Genomic DNA, 8,706 nt, shown 5'->3' with positions numbered 1-8,706 from the left:
TCAGAGAAGCATCTGCAGGCATGCCTGCGGGAGGTCCACCGGAGCCGCGGGACTGGCGAGCGGCAGAGCGCCCCCCCTGCGGCGAGCCGCCGTGCTAGAGCCGGCCCTGACCAGATGTCCCAGTTTTATCCCGGTGAGGCAGTTTTTTCCATGGGTTGAGAGGGGGGCTGTTGTCCTGCAGGGGTTCATGGGTCTCCTTTGCCACTCTGCCCCCACCCGGCCACTTTCTCATCCTGGCTCTTTTTAGAGTCGGTCGTTGTGATATGGACCTGAGACAGGCGCTTTCAGCCCAAGCAAACTACAGCTCCCAGCAGGCCCCGCGGCCCGTCCCTGCCCAAGCAAACTACAGCTCCCGGCAGGCCCCGCGGCCCGTCCCTGCCCAAGCAAACTACAGTTCCCGGCAGGCCCCGCGGCCCAGCTCGGCCGAGCCCCTTCAGTCAAACCCTTAGACGAGGGGCTCCGCTCCGGCCCGGTCACGTGACAGGCCCAAGTTGGCCCGTGCCGTGAGGGGTGCGCTCGGCGCGGAAGCGGGACTCGGACCCACGGCAGGGGGAAAACGGCGACTAGAGCGCGGTGAGTGTCCTGGCCTCCCGCCGGGCAACAGGCGGCTCCTGCGGACCCTCCTCCCCCCCCTCCGCGCGATGTACTCCTCCCTCCCGCCCCCACAGCAACCCCCACCATACCCCTCCCCCACCCCCACCCGCGCCCCTGCAGCTCCACCCTGGCACGCCCCAGCCCCATACCCCTGGCGCCCCCCCACCCCATTCTCCTCCCTCACACGAACCCCCGCCATACCCCTCCCCCACCGCACCCTCACGGACACCTCTCCCGCCCCGCCTGCTAGGTCACTCCCAGCTGCCATGCCCCCCCCAGACCGCCTAGGGCAGCCCCCACACCGCAGGGTCTTTACCCCCTAGGTCGCTGCCCTCCACTCGTGGCACCCTCTTTCCCTTTCCCTTCCGAGGCTACATAACACCCCTTCTTCCAGCCATCACCAGGCCTGCCACCCCGTCTTTCCAGCGCCTCTCCCTCCAGATCAGCCCCATCCCACGGAACATCACTTCACTTCCCTAGAGCTTGGTGTGATGATTAACTCTCAGGCCATTTCCTCTCCCTTCTCTCAGGTCACAGCTCACCTTGTCTCCCAAGACACTCTCTAGGCTCCCACCTTCCTGCCATCCTAAACCCTTTTAAAAGCTGGGAGTTGTGTTGGAGAAGGATATCGGGCCGTGGAGAGATTTCCCTTCCCCCAGTGTCTGTGTTGCTCTCGGTTTGGGTGCTGTGTAAATTACCTTTGGCTTCAAAGGGAGATGCTGCTTCATGGGGCTCTTTAGGAGTCTGTTTCTGTTACTGTTCATTCCCTCTGGATTCTTCTTCTGTTTCTAGCTGCTCTGATGGCCTCAGCGTTGGTGATTTAAAATGAGATGTTAAATGTTTAATTGAAATACATGACACATTCTTCAGGGGAGTAGAGGTGCTTACATAGATTTTTTTCTTCCCCCTCCAGAAAAGTTTCCCTTCCCAATGACATTAAAATGTGGGGCAGGTTTTTTAATTTCAGAGCAAATATTTTTATTTGATTCCTAATGAGATTAGTTCTTTCTAGCAATTTGCTAATTTGCTGTTAGTCCTCCTTGTTTTCAGTCTTTTCTATGTGATGTAGGAAACACGGGAGTGATGTTTGCAGTTTGTTCATTTGGCTGAGTTAGTGCTAGAATAAAATCAGAAAAGTAAATCAATTTTAACATCTGCATTGTTTTTCGAATTGCTATACTGCAAGATCTTATAAGATCTTTTTTGTTAATTTGAATGGTGCTGGGAGTAGGGCTTCCTTTAAGGAGAAAGAGGGAAGTTCTTGGTAGCTCTCAAAAAATACCTCTAGAGATGCTGAAAGACTAGAATACATTTTAGGTTTAAATTAGTTGTGTGTTGCTTAATATTAAACGACTGAATGGATTTTGTATTTATTTGTATCTGGTATGAAGATTGCTGCCCTTTTGGTGGTGTAGTTAATAAACAAGGTTATATTATGTTAAAAAACAGACTGACAGAAAATGTGTGTATAGGTTCTTATGGTTTGGCTTGACTGTAGCTGTGGTATAATTGTCTACCGTCCAGAACCCTTTACTTACCCATAGGGAAATAGTGTTGTTATGGTCAGACTTATTTGTCATTAGCCAGGTCTAAAGGACAAAATTTTCCTGGCAGAAGACTGTATCGGTGGACAAAAACAAAGCATACTTATTACACACTGCTATAATATTTGGTTTTCATCCATCATTTGGTGGTAAAAACAAACTAGGTTTCCAGTTAAAGATATCAAAGCTGATAGGTGCAGAAAGCTGAAATGTAATTAGTATTGTCCTGCAAGTGACAAAAGTAGAGAGTTCAGATAAAAAAAACAGACCCATATGAAATGTTGAATTATTTTCCATACTATGTATCATACTTTGTTTGCTCAGAAGGAAACTGGTAATAGAAACATTTCCTGAAGAGAGAGTTAGGTTCTGCATCATCTAGTTTGATCAAACTAATTCTATAACTTTTTTTTTGTCTAGTAGAATACATTTCTGGTGTGTGTCATAGCTACACAATATATTATGACATTCCCTTAAAATCTTTGACAAAATGAATCTTGCACACTATGTAACAGTATTTTTAAAATGTGTGAGAGAGGGCATAAATTGCTTATTGTTATTGAATTGAAATTGTATAAATTACAACTTCTTTTTCAGACCCAGTTGTTGCCCACTTCCTCTGCATAGGTACTGTCTTTTCAACATAAATGTATAGCTGTGTGTGTTAAAATAATACATCAAAACAAAACACTACTGCACACCTCTCCCCTGGGGAGAGGATCAGAGAGCAAACATGTGACAGATGTTAGTCACATTGCTTAATATGCTGCTGGAAACTGCACAGACACTACAGTGATGAGTGCTTTATAAGAACCTATGTAGAAGAGAATAGAGAAGAAAATAAATGCTAGAGGCCAGTTTGGAACTGTCATTCTTAGGGTTCCTGAGGGGAAAGCCCTTTACCTCCCCAGCTGAAATTTTGCCTCCACTTAGTTCACTTAGGTGGAGTTAGTTCAGTTTTTCCTTTTACATCAGCAGTTGAGAGTTCCTTATTTTTTGCTTCTTATTTTGGCATTTTAAAATTAATACCTGCTAGAACATTGCTGGCAACGGTGGGATGCCTCTCCCCACCTGTTGGATTCCTGCCAGAGGCCCAGTTATAACACACAAGCCAAGTAAACACCATTTGTAGTGGAAGTGCTTAGTTTACAGTAGTCATTCAGCCTTGCACTGAAGTGGATCGGGTCATGCTTTTGCATCTGAAATGACTTGACAGAGTCTAAGGGGGATCAGCAGGTGAAGTTAGGATCTCCCTGAAAGTGATGGCGCCACCCAGTAGGATTGATGTTTTAGCCAGGTTATCTCAATGATCAGTTGCCCACTTAGAGGGTGGGCATTCTGGAGAGGTATAACATTGCTAACAGCATGTTTAAAAACATAATTCCCCTGAAGAAATGGGTCTTCCAGATGACCACACATTTGATAGAAAGCAAGATTCATGTCCTCCTCACCCCTGCCTCTCCCCATCCTTTAGCTAGTTTTTATAGGCACTGGGGATAAATCCAACACAGCACTGAAAAATGGACTAAAGGGAATGAAAAGTATCGATGAAAGAGAATGGCACATTAATATATCCATTGTTTGAGAACATTATCAATGGGGAATTGGGGAAAACCTGGACACAGGTTGTCATTTCAACCATCATAATTAAGTTTTTATAAGGTATAGCAATGTAAAGGAGAAATAACTTCCATTTCATAGGTGGAAATGTCAGTTTAATCTTTAGCAATAGAGCTAGTGTGGCCTGAGGGGATATCTTTCAAAAAGAACAAGCAGAAAGAGAGACTGAAGACTTTCTTAAAAGAAACTTTGAAGCAGCATCTGTTGCTTCTCAAACATTTTCATCAGCTACATCAGTTTTTCGCAACATGAGTGGCGGTATGGGAGGTACAGACTACTTCAATGGGATGCAAAGTAGAAAAAAGGGTCTGTCTGGCTTGGAAAGCTGCAGATCATTCCTAACTACATGTGCACATACTGCAAATGTGCTGCTCAGTCTGTTTCCCTTTTTTCCTTTGCTCCTGTTGTGCGTCTTTCTGTAGCTTGCTGCAGCAGAAGCTCACTGTACAGGACTTCAGACTGAGCAACCTGCCACACCTGAACCTTGTTTGCTGTGCTCGCGTGGCACTCACATCAGCTTTGGAGGGCAACAGTGGATGTTCCCCCACTCTGGCAGTGTATGGCTTTGAATTGAGTGGGATAATGAGTAGGGGAATCAGAGCTACCAGAGAGTAAATTAAAGTAGGAGGTAAGTAAGGGACAAGTCAGAAAAATGCAAGAGTGGCAAAGGAAGAACATGAGGATGACAAGGGGAGGGGAGGGAGAGACAGAAAAAAAGAGATGGCACTTTCACGATGTGGCACTGGGGACAGGCACTAACAAAAAAAAATATTGGGAACCACTGAAGTGCATGCTGCTTTTTCTTGGTGATATGAAGACAGAGGATATATAGCAAGACAGTAAATACAAGTCAATCTGCAAAAAGCTTACTTCAGCTACATCTATTGGTACACACTTCTATTGAATCTGTCTTGTGAGATATGGCTTCTAATGCTATTGCTAAAAGACATTGTTGGCTCCTCCATGGCAACCTCTCCAAGCAATTTTTTCAACATAATTTAAAGGAGGAGAACAGTTAGAGAAAGTACTGTTGGAGGCCAATGACAGGAATATGTAGTCTGCACCTTAAGTGACCTTAAAGGAGGTCTAATTAACTCTTCAAATGCAGTCTTTTTGAAATTTGGGTAGAAGTTAGAGTTCAGACTACAAAGGAAAATGCTGAAACAGAATTTGAGGAGGAAAGCCTAGGAGCGGTAAAAATCCTCTCCAAATAAGAGTTGGATTTCCTAGAAAATTTTTTCATTCAATACCTGCTCTAGAACAGCAGGGTGTTTTCATTGTAATGTTAATTTTTATTTATTTAAAGCCATTGGTACAATAACATCTTGTCTCCTGGTTCTAGGAGGCATTGGAAGAGTATCTTGTCAAATTTTCCGTTGAGTATTTTCACACTTCTCGTTTGTGTAAGAGGCAGCATGGGGAGACTCCTTGTAAAAAATCTACAAGGCCACCACATTCTCTTCCTTTAAATCTCTTTAAAACCTAACAGTGCCATGATGTCTATAATATGCTTGACATTCCTTAGGCAGCTGGAGTACTATGATTGCTGCTTATTATATTAATCATTATTATCTCACTGTTATCTTGTGCACTGTATTGTATCCTCCCTGTTCTCATTTCATACAATTCTATTGTAAGCTCTTTGTGGCAGGGGTCATTGTCTTGTTATGTATATGTTTGGTGCATATGAGGAAACTGTTGGGAGTGGTTCCAACTCCTTAATAGTGTACCTCTCATGATCCAACTTCTCATTCGTAGTCTCACAGAGAATTGGTGATGTCAGAGGCATTACTGCATAGTCCTAAAAGAGCAGGCCAGCCTGGAAAAGAGCTCAGTATCCGCACAGAGCAGATAGAAACGTCTTCTGGAGCTAGAAGTGATACTACTGACGACAGTCCTCCTTATGAGACACGCTCAAGAATCTGCGTACATCAGCGATGAAATTGACTGACTTCACTTATGTAAACCTACAAGAAGGTCTAAATAATATTAGGAAATTCTGCAGATAGAGCATATACTATTCAGTCAAGCCACATATATAAAGAGCTTTCCACATGAAGGTGGTTTGACTTATCAGGCAATTTGCACATACTGATTGCTGCATGGATTTTTGTCTGCCTTCAAAACTCCAAGAGACTTGGAGCTCCACAGGTAGACGCACTTGACTGAATTTGTGAATTGCTCTTGGTGCAAATGGAATGTCCAGTCTGGCAATGTAAATGGCTACTCTATTCCCATATTGGTTAGGCATGCCGTCATGATTTTATTCAGACCACAGTCAGCAGGACCATTCAGACAGTAAGGGTAGAGACATCATCAATGACATATGTAAACCAAGATGAGCTTAGAATGCTATGGTCTTCTGACCTAATGGAATTGTTGTTATGCAGCTTACCCTACTATATAGACTATTATTTTCAGGTCCTATTTGGCATCCAAAGCCAGAAACTTTGAACGTGACGTAGCAACTGAAATAAATGTGATGAGTGAGATAGATATATCTGAATGTGCAAGCAAAGAAAATGAAAGCTTAGTGGGGTTGCTGGATTTTAAGGAACTGATTTCTAGCCTGTTGTCTTAAAGTTCTTAACTGTATATCTTGAGAGTGACTTTGTTATGAAGAAAATGTTTGTATTTAATTACAAACTTATAATGTGCTCTCTGACAGCTTTTTTTTTTTTTTTTTCAGACGGGGAGTAAAGAGTAAGTATCTGAGGAGGGGCTCCTTTGAGGGGAGGGATGAGGGAAGAGAGGGCAGAAGGTTGGAGCCATGTTGTCTTTACAGGAATGGAAAGGGCGGGGAAGCAAGCAAGTTGCATAGCAGTTGGTGCAGGGATGGGGCCCATAGGAGAGAGAACTAGCAAGAGGAGCAGCAGATGTACTGTGAAAAGGACTGATAAAAAAAGAAAAAGGGGGAAAAAAAAAAAAGGGAAGCCATCAGTTTCCTCTCTAAGCCCAGCTGGGAAGCTGAAGAAGCATCTGAGTAACTTAGAAAGTAAAATTTATTTGTAGGCACCCAAATTGGGAGCTGCTTTTTGCTTTCAGTGCAGTTTCTTGAGAGAAGACAGGAAGGGGTTAGAGAGGGGAAAAATATTGTAGGTTTAAACTGTGCTATCTCACCTGATTGTCTCCTTCACATTTTGAAATAGGACATATGACTCTTAGGCTGAAAACTTTTGGATGCTATTGATTTTGGATCTGAAGATGTGGAGAAAGGGGGATTTATCTGTATTTCTTTTATGAATATAATCTTCACTTCCGTTTAGTTGTTTGATATCTTGTCTGATTTAATGGAATTTAAGTCAAAGGAGGCTGTTGGGGGAAACAAACAGGAAATAATGACAAAGATAAGGTACTGCCAGAGAGAATACCTAGTATCCTCAAGGAAACAATGGGGGAGCTACTAATAGGGAAATGCCTGGCTACAATCAGGCTAGCAGATTAATTTTCTCAGGCCTGTGCCTGGGGTCAAAAGGGCACTAGACTGTTAGATCCTGGCCTGGAGAGGAACTGGTGTGATCGGGCAGCCATAGCTAGGGACATAATGTAGGGTTGCCAACTGTCTAATTGTACAAATGCAAACACCATTTTCCCACCCCTGCCCCAAGGTGCCCCCCCATCCTCCCTCCCGCTGTCACTTGCTCTCCCTCACCCACACTCACTTTCACCGGGCTGGAGCAGAGGGTTGGGGTGTGGGAGGGGATGCAGGCTAGGGGATGGGGCTGAGGAGTTCAGAGTGTGGGAGGGGGCTCCAGACTGAGCCTGGGGCAGGGAGTTGTTGCAGGGGGTATGTATGGTGCTGGCTCTAGGTGGGAGTTTGGGTTCAGGAAGGGGCTTAGAGCTGGGGCAGGAGGTTGGGATGTAGGAGGGAGTGAGGCAGGAGTGCAAGCTCTGGACAGCGCTTACCTTGGGCAGTTCCTGGAAGCGACTGGCATGTCCAGTTCCTAGGTGGAGGCGTGGCCAGGTGGCTCTGTGCACTGCCCCTGCCTGCTGGCACCACCCGTTAGCCACAGTTCCTGGCCAATAAGAGTTGTGGAGTTGGTGCTCAGGGCAGGGTGCAGGGGCAGCGCGTGGAGACCTGGCCACCCCTGCATCTAGGAGCCAAACAGGCCATCCCATTCTGGGAGCCACATGGAGCCAGGACAGGTAGGGAGCCCGCCTTTGCGCCGCTGACTGGACTTTTGTCATATTAAAATGTCTAGGATTGCTTTGAAAGGTCACCGGGAGACTGAAGCCAATTTCGGTATACTCCCAACCAATCCGTTAGGGTTGGCAATCCTAGACGTAAGAGGGAGAAGCACAGAAATGGTGGTATCTTGGCTAAGTGCAAGAAAATGCAAAACTTGCAAGGAAGGGATCGAGATTAGTTGGGACCAGATGTGTATAGACTGTTGTTTTAATCTTTCTCCCGGCTTGGTATGTACCTTTGCATAAATAGATGATATGTTTGTTTTGAATAAGTTGTTTTGTAGTCACTTTACTCAATCACTGGCCTCAGGCTTCCAGAGACTCATTTCTTATAGATGCCAAATACAATTGGGTCTGTTGTGTTAACACAATTGTAAATGGGGGGAGCTGCCACTGCACGAGCTAGTCTGAGTGGTAGAATTGAGGGCCTCCACATGGAGAGAGGTGAAGGTAGCAAAATTTGACACTTGAGTGCACTAGAGAGGGGCTGTAATGTGAGTCTAAGGCACTCCTAACAGTGGCAGTACCATTGGAATGGGGGTGGGCTAATCTGGTGATCCAGTCTAAAGTGTGGGCAGAGGTCTGACACTTAGGACTTGTGTACATTCACTGGAGGATCCACATGCAGCGATCGATGCATTGGTGGTCGATTTAGTGGGTCTAGTAAAGACCCAGTAAATCAACTGCGGATTGCTCTCCCATCGACTTCTGTACTTCACTGGATCAAGAAGAGTCGGGGAAGTTGACAGGAGAGCATCTC

General features: G+C 45.3%; 1 protein-coding gene across 2 annotated transcripts in view; it reads left to right on the top strand.

Moving 5' to 3' along the window:
- Positions 1-404: 404 nt before the first annotated feature.
- The window catches only part of MTM1 (myotubularin 1), a 58,168-nt gene continuing 49,866 nt past the window's right edge, over positions 405-8,706 (top strand). Inside the window, exons 1-2 of one of the 2 annotated variants that reach the window (XM_030575163.1) lie at positions 405-573; positions 1,125-1,254. The gene's annotated coding sequence lies outside the window, so the exon portion shown is untranslated. The remainder of the gene's footprint in view (positions 574-1,124; positions 1,255-8,706) is intronic. The other variant, XM_030575162.1, reaches the window with a different exon arrangement.

The sequence above is a fragment of the Gopherus evgoodei genome, chromosome 9, assembly GCF_007399415.2.
Source record: "Gopherus evgoodei ecotype Sinaloan lineage chromosome 9, rGopEvg1_v1.p, whole genome shotgun sequence".
Classification (NCBI taxonomy): domain Eukaryota; kingdom Metazoa; phylum Chordata; order Testudines; family Testudinidae; genus Gopherus; species Gopherus evgoodei.
Note: the sequence above shows the minus strand (reverse complement) of the source record. Positions and strands in the feature narration are given on the sequence as shown.